Source organism: Podarcis tiliguerta (genome assembly GCF_965153285.1).
Source record: "Podarcis tiliguerta genome assembly, chromosome: 3".
Taxonomy (NCBI): domain Eukaryota; kingdom Metazoa; phylum Chordata; class Lepidosauria; order Squamata; family Lacertidae; genus Podarcis; species Podarcis tiliguerta.
Window position 1 is genome coordinate 7,786,199 of NC_139536.1, and position 15,040 is coordinate 7,801,238.

Below are 15,040 nucleotides of genomic sequence, written 5' to 3' on the forward strand. Positions count from 1 at the left end.
GTGCAAGTAGATAAATAAGTACCGCTCTGGTGGGAAGATAAATGGTGTTTCTGTGCGCTGCTCTGGTTCACCAGAAGCAGATTAGTCATGCTGGCCACATGACACGGAAGCTGTCTGTGGACAAACGCCGGCTCCCTCGACCAATAAAGCAAGATGAGTGCCGCAACCCCAGAGTCGGTCACGACTGAACCTAATGGTCAGGGTTCCCTTTACCTTTACCTCTACTTACAGAACTGCCATGCTTCTCTTTGCAGAAGAGGAGAATTGGGAGAAAGCCAGAACAACTTGGCTCCACTTTGGCCCATACCCTATCCCACCAGATCCGGGGCTACCAATTACCACCGCTGATGTACCAGACTAACAGCCAGAAGGGTCCCAGACTCCAAGAAAATTGTTATGAAAAGAAATGTCAGGTATAATTCTTCCTGGCTCGTCTTTTCTTTTTGTGTTTTAGGCCAGTGAATGAAATCAGAGTGGTCACTGACTCAGCCGGGACTGTCTCCTACAGTGTATCACTATCATTGCCTTGCAGAGGTAAAAAACCTGGCCACAGGCAGTGCCTTCTGATCTGCAAATGAGTTTCGAATACGTATTTTTGGCATACATTTAATAAGTGGAATACAGAGCTGTGTTAACATGAACACAACTTAGCTCTCTTCGCTTTCCCATGGAAGATCCATCTCTTTTTTTCAAGAAACTGAGGCTAAGATATACCATGCAATAACATGGAGTTGAATCTCATTATAGCTGGCAGCACACCTCACGCTTGCCGCAGTCAGAATCAGTATGTATCTTCTGACAGTTTTTTTTAGGAACGCAGCTACCTCCGATTGCCTTACAACCAGTTCCTTTAGATTCTCCTGGAAGAAAGGGAAATGACAACAAATTTAGGCAGATGAATAAGGAGAATAAGATTGTGGCTTGGAGGACAGGCTGATCAAACACCTCTGGAGCTCAGGTGAATCATTATTTCTCCCCCTCCCCCCTCAGTTCAACAATACCTAATCATATGAACACGTTAAAAAGCTACCTTATTCCAGTTCATTCTGTGTATCTAGCCCAGAGGGAGGAGTGATAGAAGGAAATGAAAAGGAGGGTGGCAGAAAGAGAGGGAGAAACAGAAAGAAGGGAAAGAGAAAATGTACTGATGAAAGAGAGAAAGAGAAAGAGTGAGATAACACAGAGAGATTTTATGCAGTAAATTACTTTCCATATTTCACATAGTTATTTTAATTAGAAATGTCACTCAATCTTTTAAAAAAAGTGAATTTTTTGGAGTAGTAATTAATTGATTGTATTTTGATAAATTTGCATCGTTCATAAGCAAGATTCATAATCTGCCTGGATATGATGCACTGATGTGTATCATCTTTGAGGGGACATTTCTCAAGGGTGAACATGTACTGCTTTCCATTTGCAGCTTTTAAAGGGACATTCTACCATATTATAAAAATGATGCCTGTTGAAATGGGGTCACCTATTCTTACAGGTGCAGTACACCTGGGGCCAATCCCAAACAGGTGGCATTGGTGGGAAGGAAGCAAACACAGTCTATTCTCCATCCTCATCACCTTAACCATCACTCCTAACCTTTCTGTTAAGAATATGTCAGGCTGCAAAGAGAAAAAGCTACAGAACACAAGCTAGCCATGCTGGTAGTAGATGCCTTCCAGCCCCATTTCATTGTTCTGTCATTTATGTCTGAATATTTGAATTCCTGTGGGTTAAACCACAGAGCCTAGGGCTTGCCGATCAGAAGGTCGGCAGTTTGAATCCCCGTGACGGGGTGAGCTCCCGTTGTTCAGTCCCAACTCCTGCCCACCTAGCAGTTCGAAAGCACGCCAGTGCAAGTAGATAAATAGGTACCGCTCCGACGGGAAGGTAAACAGCATTTCCGTGTGCTGCTCTGGTTTGCCAGAAGTGGCTTAGTCATGCTGGCCACATGCTGGCCGGCTCCCTCGGCCAATGAAGCGAGATGAGCGTCGCAACCCCAGAGTCGGTCACGACTGGACCTAATGGTCAGGGGCCCCTTTACCTTTACCTTTATTTGAATTCCAGTGCATATCTTACCTCCAGAAAAGGGAAGCAACACAGAAAGGACAAGCATGAGAAGCCAACGCAAAGGCATTGTTAAAGCTCGACTTGAATCTCACGTCAAACAGCAAGAGTGGACTTCAGAGTCAGAATGCTCTGGTGATACTTCTGTGTCTTCTGGAAGACTGACTGTCCACCTATTTATTAGAATTCATGATATACTGATGCGTAACCACTTGGCATATGATGACAGAAAATATTCATCAAGCTGAAGTCCGTCCGTCCGTCCCCCCCCAAAAAATAATAATTAATTATTGTATTCATTACATGTTATTCTTAAAGAAGCCATACTATTCAAGGAACAGAAAGTAAAGGTCATGGCATTAAGCACATTTACTCAATGTTCAAGAGTTCATTAGCATCTATTGTTTTAAAAGTTTCTATACATATATTATTTTTGACAGTCTATTGGCTGGTTTAGCCTCCTTCAGTAGACTACTTTCCATATAGGTAAACCTGGATGCTGTTATACATATTTAGAAGGAACTCAGCTCATAAACCCCTTCACCTTTTTACTTGAGAGTTGACTTAAGATATGCTCCCCGTCCCCCTGTCAATTTGAGAAAAAGTGGCATAGCCAAGAAACTCACTCGGTGACCTTGGGACAATTAAGAATGGTCAAATTGAAACAGGGAGCCATATTCTGTAGATTTTATTCAGAGCTCAGAGCCCCTCTCATAACTCTGCTTTTATGGACGAATACACGGGTGGCGATGTGGGTTAAACCACAGAGCCTAGGACTTGCCGATCAGAAGGTCGGTGGTTCGAATCCCCGCGACAGGGTGAGCTCCCATAGCTCAGTCCTTGCTCCTGCCAACCTAGCACTTCAAAAGCACGTCAAAGTGCAAGTAGATAAATAGGTACCGCTCTGGCAGGAAGGTAAATGGCGTTTCCGTGTGCTGCTCTGGTTCACCAGAAGTGGCTTAGTCATGCTGGCCACATGACCCGGAAGCTGTACGCTGGCTCCCTTGGACAATAAAGAGAGATGAGCACCACAACCCAAGGGTCGGTCACGACTGGACCTAATGGTCAGGGTCCCTTTACCTTTACCTTACTATTTAAATTACCTCTTGTCTGTTTGGAATTCATATGTTACTAGAAATGTAGCTAGATTTTGTGCAATAGCCATTAGTCAAAGAAAGCAAAAGATTGTACAGCTGTACAAACCGTCATAACTCATAATAATAAATTTTCTTGTTCATTTAAACTTTTTATTGTGTTTTTATTCCCTTGGACGTGTATTTCAAGTCCACCTAATTAGTAATATTGATTGTTAAATTCCATAGTGATTGTTTATGTAAATAATTATGCATGCATTTTGGTTTTAGTATGCTGGCTGTTTTGTTGTTGTTGTTGTTTAGTCATTTAGTCATGTCCGACTCTTCGTGACCCCATGGACCAGAGCACGCCAGGCACTTCTGTCTTCCACTGCCTCCCGCAGTTTGGTCAAACTCATGCTGGTAGCTTTGAGAACACTGTCCAACCATCTCCTCAATCCTTCCCAACATCAGGGTCTTTTCCAGGGAGTCTTCTCTTCTCATGAGGTGGCCAAAATATTGGAGCCTCAGCTTCAGGATCTGTCCTTCCAGTGAGCACTCAGGGCTGATTTCCTTCAGAATGGATAGGTTTGATCTTCTTGCAGTCCATGGGATTCTCAAGAGTCTCCTCCATAACTCAAAAGCATCAATTCTTTGGCGATCAGCCTTCTTTATGGTCCAGCTCTCACTTCCATACATCACTACTGGGAAAACCATATCTTTAACTATACGGACCTTATGCTGGCTGTTTTTGCTGTAACAATAAACATTCATTGACCTTGGGACAGTCATAGCCTAACCAACCTCACAGGGTGAGGAAAATTTTTGAAAGGTCAAGGGAACCATGTATGCTGTCAGGTTGGTAGGCTCTTCCACACAAGACACAGTCTCTGACAGTTTTATTACTTCAGATTTATTCAGCAATTAATGGGCTCAGCAGTCTGAGCTTCATTAACTCATTCATCACTTTTGGAGTCAGTTGCCGGATCTAGCCTCTTTTTCCAGTGGAAGCAAGGTACTCCCCGCCTCTTCCCCTTCCTTTTTCCTATCATTCACTTTTTGGCTAAACCGTTCAATCTGTGGCTTTTCGGGGACTCTAGTTCTTCCTGCTTCTCTTTGACATCCTGTTCTTTCAGCTGTTACTTTCTGAATCGCTAGCCTGTATTCCTGAGCAAGATAAGTTTATCTCACTGTCACTGTGCAAACGAGTCAGATTCCGACTTCTCTCTGGCTCTTCCCACTCCAATTCGGGTTCTTCTTTATCTGTCAGCTCTGGCTCTCCCCCCTCCCCTTCAGATTCCATTCCGTCTGTCAGAAAGGGAACATCTCTGACATATGTCATGAGAGCCAGTGTTGTGTTGTGGTTAAGAGCAGTAGACTCGTAATCTGGGGAACCGGGTTAGAATCATAGAATCATAGAATCATAGAGTTGGAAGAGACCACAAGGGCCATCGAGTCCAACCCCCTGCCAAGCAGGAAACACCATCAGAGCACTCCTGACATATGGTTGTCAAGCCTCTGCTTAAAGACCTCCAAAGAAGGAGACTCCACCACACTCCTTGGCAGCAAATTCCACTGTCGGACAGCTCTTACTGTCAGGAAGTTCTTCCTAATGTTTAGGTGGAATCTTCTTTCTTGTAGTTTGTATCCATTGCTCCGTGTCCACTTCTCTGGAGCAGCAGAAAACAACCTTTCTCCCTCCTCTATGTGACATCCTTTTATATATTTGAACATGGCTATCATATCACCCCTTAACCTCCTCTTCTCCAGGCTAAACATGCCCAGCTCCCTTAGCCGATCCTCATAAGGCATTGTTTCCAGGCCTTTGACCATTTTGGTTGCCCTCCTCTGTACACGTTCTAGTTTGTCAGTGTCCTTCTTGAACTGTGGTGCCCAGAACTGGACACAGTACTCCAGGTGAGGTCTGACCAGAGCAGAATACAGTGGCACTATAACTTCCCTTGATCTAGATGCTATACTCCTATTGATGCAGCCCAGAATTGCATTGGCTTTTTTAGCTGCCGCGTCACACTGTTGGCTCATGTTAAGTTTGTGGTCAACCAAGACTCCTAGATCCTTTTCACATGTACTGCTCTCAAGCCAGGTGGCACCCATCTTGTATTTGTGCCTCTCATTTTTTTTGCCCAAGTGCAATACTTTACATTTCTCCCTGTTAAAATTCATCTTGTTTGTTTTGGCCCAGTTCTCTAATCTGTCAAGGTCGTTTTGAAGTGTGATCCTGTCTTCTGGGGTGTTAGCCACCCCTCCCAGTTTGGTGTCATCTGCAAATTTGATCAGGATGCCCTTGAGTCCATCATCCAAGTCGTTGATAAAGATGTTGAATAAGACCGGGCCCAATACAGAACCCTGTGGCACCCCACTAGTCACTCTTCTCCAGGATGAAGAGGAACCATTGATGAGCACCCTTTGGGTCCGGTCAGTCAGCCAGTTACAAATCCACTGAGTGGTAGCATAGTCAAGACCGCATTTTACCAGCTTCTTTACAAGAATATCATGGGGCACCTTGTAAAATGCCTTGCTGAAATCAAGGTAGACTACATCCACTGCGTTCCCTTCATCTACCAGGCTTGTAATTCTGTCAAAAAATGAGATCAGGTTAGTCTGACATGACTTATTTTTCAGAAATCCATGCTGACTATTGGTGATCACAGCATTCCTTTCTAGGTGCTCACAGATTGTTTGCTTAATGATCTGCTCCAGAATCTTCCCTGGTATTGATGTTAGACTGACTGGGCGGTAATTATTTGGGTCCTCTCTTTTCCCCTTTTTGAAAATAGGGACAACATTTGCCCTCCTCCAGTCTGCCGGGACTTCGCCTGTTCTCCAGGAATTCTCAAAGATGATTGCCAGTGGTTCTGAGATCACATCTGCCAGTTCTTTTAATACTCTTGGATGCAGTTCATCTGGCCCTGGAGACTTGAATACATCTAAACTAGCCAAGTATTCTTGTACTATCTCCTTAGTTATTCTGGGCTGTGTTTCCTCTGCTGAATCATTTCCTCCAAATTCTTCAGGTCGGGCATTGTTTTCTTTATCGGAGAAGACTGAGGCAAAGAAGGCATTGAGGAGTTCAGCCCTTTCTGTGTCCCCTGTTTGCATTTCACCATCTTCTCCTCTGAGTGACCCCACTGTTTCTTTGTTCTTCCTTTTGCTACGAACATACCCATAGAAGCCTTTTTTGTTGCTTTTAACCTCTCTAGCAAGCCTGAGTTCATTCTGTGCTTTAGCTTTTCTGACTTTGTGTCTACACGTGCTGGCTATTTGTTTGAATTCCTCTTTGGTGGTTTCCCCCCTTTTCCATTTTTTGTACACATCCTTTTTTAATCTTAACTCAGTTAAAAGTTCTTTAGATAGCCACCCTGGCTTCTTTAGGCACCTTCCATGTTTCCGTCTCATTGGTATTGCCTGAAGTTGTGCTTTTACTATCTCCCTCTTAACAAACTACTATCTCCCTCTTAACAAACTATCTCCGCTCCTCCACATGCAGCTGCTGGGTGACTGTGGGCTAGTCAGACTTCTCTGAAGTCTCTCAGCCCCACTCACCTCACAGAGTGTTTGTTGTGGGGGAGGAAGGGAAAGGAGAATGTTAGCCACTTTGAGACTCCTTCGGGTAGTGATAAAGTGGGATATCAAATCCAAACTCTTCTTCTTCTTCTTATAAGGTGTGATATAATAATGTAATGTAATATTTCCCATCATATTGGTGGCATGCAGGGGTAGTACCCAATTGCTAGGGGGAAAGTCGTGGGCATTTAAACAAGGTAAGTGCAAAGTGTTTAATGGTCGTTGTATTTGTGTTCGTTTAAAAACCAGTTAAAAATTGTGTTTTTTAAAACAAAAAAGCCCATGGGACAAGACCTACTGCTGTTCTCCTTAGGGCTGACACTCAGCGAAGTCTGCACAGATCATGTTTTTCCTGATAAAGGGTTAACTCCAACTTTGAATGGTGCAAATTACTGCCAGGTCACTCTTGACAGCTATTGAATGAAACTAGAGCTGTCATTGACTCAGCTCTGACTCTCTGCTGCAGTATAGCACCATTGTCTGCAAGAACTGAGGCACAGAGAGTGCCTGTGATCTGCAACACAGCACCCATTTGCTGTGAATCTAGTGGCTTTCCATCTAAAGTGGTGGCCCAGCAGCCAGGGGAGCAAAGCATTGGCTCAGCTCCCATAGCAAGCACCACTATGGTGTAAACAGGGTGAGCAAGTGACTTGAAACTGTGGTGGTAGCAAGCAGCAGTAGTGCCATGCCACAATTGGCCAAGGCCGCAGTGATGACAACTGCTATTGTTGGGTCACCAAGGGCTGCCTGACCATGTGAAGCCCTGGAAGCATGTTGTGATATATTTTCCAATTATTTCAAGGATTTAAAAGGTTCATATCCTCCTCAAAATGGATGCAATAGGTTTAGATATCCCATCTGGACAGGGCAACATCTGGCCTTCTCTGGGAGCCCCATTCCTGCCTCTCTCCACCTGGCCCAGGGTGGGACCTGACAGGCCTCTGAACAACAGAGAGGGTTCTTTTACTCTTTTTTAGTTTTGGGGTGGGATAAATGTTGGAGTTGGGGTTAGGGATTTGTTTAATTTTAGTATGACTAACTTTTTATTATAATTTTTCGTTTCTATTGTTTTATTGGTTTTTTGTGTGGGTTGTATTTTGCTTTTAAAGGGCGGGGTCAGGGCTGCCTGGGAGTGGGACCCAGCCAACAAAATGGCTGGGGCAGGTTCCACAGGGGGGAATGTATTGGGACACCCGATCTCAGTGATCATGGGTAGGAGGAGGAGTTACGCTAAGACCAGACCATGTCATTACCGAGGAAGCATTATTTAGTCACTGTTTGAGGACTATCTCTGCCTCCAGGTCTGGTCTTGACCAGATGGATACTGGAATCAGCAAGGGAGACCCACATGACCTGAAGGTGCTGATGTGCAATGCCAGGTCAATTACTCATAAGATCACTGCCATCCATGACTTGATCATGGATGGAGGACTTGCCCTGGCATGTGTAACAGAGACTTGGTTGGATGAAGCAGATGGGCATGTCCAAGGCTGCTTCTTGTCCACCAGGTTTCTCTTACGCACAGCAACCCAGACCTTGTGGGCAGGGGGGGGAGGGGGTTACAGTGATTTTTAGGAAGTCATTAGCTTGCACCAGGCATCCTATTGGGAAGACCCAGTTTTCTGAGTGCATGTTCAGGAAGTTGGGTAATAGGGGCAGTACAGGATTTCTTTTGGTGTAACGACCTCCCCGCTGCACCAAGGATTCCCTGCCCGAGCTACTTCAGTTAGTGGCGGATGCATAAGAAGGTCTGAAGGCACCTGGACATGTGCTAAGGACTCTGATTAAGGTTAAAACTTCACCAGTGGAACCCCTGAGTCTGGACCCACCCTGGAGTGGGTCAGGACACGGGCAACGAGATGACGTCCCAACCACACCAGAAGTTAGTTGTTCTATGCAGAAGGGGAAGCTTGAGGAGTCGTCAGGTGTAAGAGAATGGGAGGGGACGCCCACCACATTGTGCTAATCCATAGGGGCACCACCACCCCATCCAAGCAGTGTTCTGGTGGCCACGTGGGTTGCTTTAAGAAGGCTCAGGATACAGGGAGGTGGAAAGATTTTGCTCCTAGAGGATGAAAGAGTTTAATTACCGTGGCCTCACCTTCCAAATCCCCAAGCACCCCGGACAGCAGCTCCAATCTGAATAGGGCAACGGTATTTATACCCCTCTGGGCAAAAATAGAGTTGCTAACAAGGCAATTAGTTGTGCTGTATCACCTAGTGTCCCAGGTTTTTCAAGCTGACAGTTACGGGGGAAACCCCACCCCCTGCAACTGTAGCTTGAAATGGGGGGCAAGGGCCCCCAAAATGTGATAATGTGCACACCTGAGTGTGACTGTTAAAAGGAACATATAGTAGCCTATCGCTTTAAGAAACTGCTGAGAAAGCATTTCACTTTCCAAGTAGCCCCCACCATGGGAAGAGAGGAGCTAAAAAGCTTATCACAAGAACAGAAGTAGCCATACACACAGCTATACACGCAGGTTCAAAGCACACGCAATACAAAGCACAAGAGCTTTTGCTACAAAATGTATCCATGCGAAGGTTATGCTTATGCACAGTAGATGTTGAGTGATGTCAGCAAATGAACCAATCTGAATATCAATATGCTTATGCAAGAAGTACAGGCGCACTTAAATGAAATGTAACTAAATAAGTTCTGGCTAATGACAGCTTGTATACTTCCTGGAATGAGCTAATGATGCATATGAATGGAGGGAATCTTAATGCATTGTGGAATAAACATGTAAGCAACCCCCCCCCCCCCCCCGCTCTGGGTGTTGGAACCTGGGATGGAAAGCCAGCTGGTTTGGCCTCGGCTGGAGCGTCTTCCTTCTCAGCTTTGCCGCTGCAGAGATGCATCAGTCATCCTCCTCCGACATGCGCCTGCAACTCAAGCTGCTGTGCATGCAAGAGCACTCATTACTCAGCAGAGTAAACACACAACCGATCAGGCTTGAGGCATGGATGCTATACTAAACTACGCATTTATTATACATAAATCAGGACAAAGAAAACATGGCCTCTCTCTTAGTCATTGTTCTTGGAGAGAGAGAAAAGAAAAGCAATACAGTGCAGATGTTCTGCTCACAGGACTCCAGCAATCCGTGCTGGAATGTAAACAGACATGTCACATGTAACAATCCCACCTATCTGCAGCAAGGGGTGGAATGGAATTCCCAACACTGGGGTGGGGTTCCAGCCTTTGTGGAGCAATCCCGCTGAAACACTTTACTACAGTAAATAAACTTTCTGGATTCCTTCTTCAACCCGACTCACAATTAGTTAATGGTACTAGTGAGAGAGCAGATCTGCATTGCAACAAAAGAGGAGCAACACAAATGTGTGGGGGGGGGGTTGTGTTTTAAGGGGATGAACGTTCCAAGAAGTCATAAGTACAACCAGAGCAACATTGGGGTACAGTGGGCGATTGTCCCAAATAACTGTTGTAGGAGTATTTGGCTGCAATGGAGCTTAGGGAATTTGGTCATGCTATTCAGTGATCTTTGTTGGGCTAGGCAAAAGCTGTTGTGCCATGCCACAACTAACCGAGATCCCAACTCCTATTATTGAGACTCCAAAGGGTGCCTGACCATGTGAAGCCCTGGAAGCATGTTGTGATATATTTTCCAATTATTTCAAGGATTTAAAGGGTTCATGTCTTCCACAACATGGATTCAGTACATTTAGATGTCCAGTCTGGACAGGGCATCACCCGGCCTTCTCAACAAGAAGCTTCTGGTGAAGGTTGCCCATACCCTGACAACGCTCATTGCAACTGAGGAGAAACAGTGAATGTTCTACGCTGGTGCCTTGAATTGTGAATGAACTGGATAAGGGTTTAAATTGGAACTCAGTCTGGTGAAGATGGAGATATTGAGCAGCAGGAGGGGAGAAGATAGGATGGATCAACTGGATGTGAATGCTTTGCAGGAGATTGACCAGGGATTCGGACTCTTAAGTGATACTGGTGCAATAAATATATTTGACTTGTTTGATTAAACAGGAGTGGTTTTGTGTGCATGGAAGGACCATGAGTTCCATGCAATTCTGGTGCTCAGAAGTTTTTGATCCTTTTTTGCACTTCTCTCAGTATTCATCTAGCCAAGAACGTGGAGTTCATCTTTGGATATGGTTGAACCCTTTCAGACCAGCTCAAGGGGTCTCTTGGATCCAGCTGTGTCACTGGGGATATAAGTGACATCAGGTGGTTGGGGACAATCTTTCAGCCATGATCCTGTCTCAAACTAAACACTGGCCATGATCATTCACACTCTCATATTCTCCAAATTGGACTACAGTAGTTTGTTGTTCAGAGGTGCCTTTGAAAATTATTTTGCTAAAACAGCTAATCCAAAATGCAGTTGGAAGCCTCTTGACCACAACAATTGTCACCTGCATTTTGAGAAAGCTCAAACCTGAGCAGCAAACTTCTGGAATATTCTATATTGTAATTGGGATGCAGTCAAATCTTGCAACACATATTTTAAAAATGAATTCCACACCTGCATTTTGACATGTTTTTAATGAGTAGAATATGCTGCTTCATCTGTGTTGAGCAGAAATAAGATTCCTTGGCTTCCCCGACTGAAGATCCATCTCTTTTTTCAGGTAGTCGAGGATAAGAAACATTCACTGGCCTGGAGCTGCACATCATTTTTACTTGCAGCACAGTTTTCGCAAGGCACAGTCGTTATATTCATGGCTTTTGGGGAGGCACAATTTTAAGGAGAAGGCGGGATTAATGCAAATGCCTCCCAGTTGTTTACAATTCTTTCCGAAAGTGCCTGTAAGAGGGGGAAATGGCAAGAAATTTAGACAAATAAGGAGAATGAGATACTGACTTGCAAGGCAGTCTGATCAGCACAGAGAGAAGGGTGTTTTAAAGAGAAAATGTACAGAGTGCAATAGCATGGAGAGATTTATTGATGTAAATCATTTCCCTGTTTTTTCACATTTATTTTAAATTGGGCTGTCACCAAAAATGGACCCTGATACCTGGTGCACAGGAGTCTCTTATTCTTTGTTGACTAAAGTATTTTCCTTATTTTTCATATTTATTTTAATTATGATTGTTACCCAATTGAAGAAATTAATTCACTGTGTGATTTTTAGAAGAATAACTGATTGAATTTCAATAAATTTGCTTGTAAGCAAATTCAGAGTCAGCATGCATGCACTAACTGTATATGATGATGTACTAATATGTATCATCTTAGAGGAAACATCCTCAAGGGCGGAAACATGGTTCTTCCATCCACAGAAGGGCTACTTGAATTATGCCACCTGAGGCACCTACCTCAGTCCGCCTCATGGATGGGACCGGTGGTACTACATGACTTCCAACCCCATTTTTTTGTTTTGGTCGTTTATGTCCAGATGTTTTTGATTTCAGTGTATGTTTTACCTTCAGAAAACATGATCATCCCAGAAAACAGAAGGGCAACCATGAAGAGCCAGCGCAATTGCATTGTTGAAGCTTGACTCGATCTCAAGCTGAGCAGCAAAAGCAGATTAGTGAAGCAGAATGCTCTGGTGAGAGTTCTGGAAGGCTGAATGCCCAACTATTTATAGGGATTCATGATGGAATCTTCAGGATTCAGTGGGTTGTAAAATCTATTTGGTTGATGTGCTGCCAAATGCGGCAGTTCTTTCCAAGAATATCAGAACAAAAGGAATGAGGAGGTGGAAGGGGAACCAAAACAGTTTTATTAACAAACATACATACATACAAAGCACAACACAAAACATACCCGACAAGGGCCACCCAGTCTCCCCTTCAGCTGCCTGGATCCCCAGGTAGAGCAGCAGGAGAAAGACCCCCAACCATCAGTCTCCCAGCATCAGGTCCTTTGATCTGGGCGGAAGCTCACCAGGCCCTTCCCACCTACAGCTTTTATAGCCTGCATTGATGTAATCATGTGCACCTGGCATTACTCATGATTAATACAGAGTGGCTGAGTGTCTCCCACTACCTGCATCTGGCATCCAGCCAGCACTTGCAACACAGAAGAACCCAATAAACTCCCGACAGGTGTGTGAAACACAAGAATCCAACTGGGGATGTTAAAGGGTGACATATACTCAGAGTCAAGAGTGGATTTCATGCTCTTTATTCAGCTCATAGTGGTGAGGAGGAATGAATGTTCCCCCAAAGTATCTGCTTTATATACATTATTTACACAATGGGCTGCACGTGATTGGCTAATTCTGGAATTTTCCTGTAGGCCAATCAGGTTGTGGATTCACTTCCATCTGGAGCTGGGTTGGGTGGCTCCTGCAGACCAATCATACTGCTGCATTGTTCTAGGACCAATCAGACTGCTGCATTCTGAATCCTATTGTTCTAAGACCAATCATACTGCTGCATTTTGGATGCTATTGTTCTAGGACCAATCAGATTGCTGCATTTTGGATCCTATTCAACTCAGTACATAACAAAGGCTAAGGGACATGCCACCTAACTCCTCGAAATACAATTGTCTCCCGCATTTTCACCACAGTTGAGTGGAATAATATGACCACAACTAGGAAGGCTGACAGGCCCGCATCAGAGGCACCAAGTTGCCCCCAAGATTGAAGGGGCCTGGCATGCGACTTATGCATGAGACATCACACTGTCGGGTAGGAGGTCAAGGGCTCTGGAGGAGCTGGTCACTGAAGTTAGGCCATGTTCGGCTCCGTGCTTGGCTTCCTCCATCCCTCAACACTGAGGGGGCACATCCTCCTTCCCACAAATATTGTAGACCCTCCAAGTGTCCCTACTTTCCAGGGACAGTCTCAGATTTTAAGAAGCTGTCCCAATTTCTTATTCGATAACAGAATGTCCCATTTTTCCTTAGAATGTATCTACTCTATTTTCATCAGAGAAATGCTGTAGGGCATGGGAGTCAACTCCTAGGGACTGATGGGACTTTGGCCCCCACAATAAAATATTTGAGGGGGTGACCCCCCAAAGTTGATGATCATTCCCATTTAAATGTTCTGTGTACACTGTATCATATGATTGTTTATGTGGGGCAGAGCTTACCTGGGCCCCCACAATATTTTATTCAACTTGGCACCCCTGTTGGAGGGTATGGAGTTATCCAAACCTCAGGTCATCTGATGGCAGCCCTGTATAGGGAAGTTTTTCAATACAGTGGTGCCCCGCAAGACGAATGCCTCGCAAGACGGAAAACCCGCTAGACGAAAGGGTTTTCCGTTTTGGAGGTGCTTCGCAGGACGAATTTCTCTATGGGCTTGCTTCGCAAGACGAAAATGTCTTGCGATTCCTGGGGTTTTTTTTCGCTCCCCACCCCCTTTTTCTAAGGCACTAAGCTGCTAATAGCCTTTTAGCAGCTAATCCGCTAATCCCTTAAGCCTTTAATAGCCGCTAATAGCCGCTTAACCGCTAATAGCGCTAATCCACTAATCCGCTAATGGGCTTGCTTCGCAAGACGAAAAAACCGCTAGACGAAGAGACTCACGGAACGGATTCTTTTCGCCTTGCGAGGCACCACTGTATTTAATGTTTTATTATGTTTTCATATATTTTGGAATCTGCCCAGAGTGACTGGGGCAACCCAGCCAGATGGGTGTGTTATATATAGCTATACCGGCCACTACCTCCATTCCCCAGCAGTTGTTCCTGCAAGGAATTGCCTGGTTCACACAGGGTTGAAAGCATGGGACTGATAATGTATCTATTCATGCACAATCTATTTGTTATGTTCTTTTAATATTCTTGCTATTGTTCTGTTTCTAGTTACCTGGGGGAAATGGGGGGAATACAGTTGTAAGGAGTGAAGGGAAGAAGTCCCGGGCACACAAGCAATTTGGTGGTTTTTCCCAACCCTTCCAGAGATTAAAGAAAGAAGGAAACCACCACTACCTTCCTGATTGCATTTATGAAAAATGACACAGTAAATCATTGACACAACAATTGTTTATTATTATTATTATTATTATTATTATTATTATTATTATTATTATTTTATCATTCTTAAAACTGGGAGGTCAAAGCATTGGAAGAAACTGGAGATTTCCTTTACAGAAAGTTGTTGAGTTTCAGCAAAGGCTTGGCTAATCTTCTGAATGTTAGGCACATCAGATTGGTTAGCAAGTAGGGTATCTTTTCCAAAAGGTCTGCTGAGATATAAAGATTCTCCTGGATTTCATCTGGGATATCTTTCTGTATGCCATCTACTTTGTGCTGCAAGCTCTAGAGACAGTGCAGGAAGTCAAAGCACTAGCAGAAAATGCTTGAGGTGCAACAAAGGCTTGGCTAAACTATTGAACCAAATGCTAGGCACATCAGAAAAAGGAACCCATCTTTTACCAAA

The 15,040-nt window shown here is 44.3% G+C and overlaps 1 long non-coding RNA gene across 1 annotated transcript; it reads left to right on the forward strand.

Annotated features, from left to right (window-relative positions):
• The first annotated feature begins 3,985 nt into the window (after positions 1-3,985).
• LOC310674058 lies at positions 3,986-14,587 on the forward strand. Its single transcript, XR_014509366.1, has 3 exons — positions 3,986-4,146; positions 12,130-12,251; positions 14,464-14,587. It is a non-coding gene; the product is annotated as an uncharacterized lncRNA (long non-coding RNA).
• The last annotated feature ends 453 nt before the right edge of the window (positions 14,588-15,040 follow it).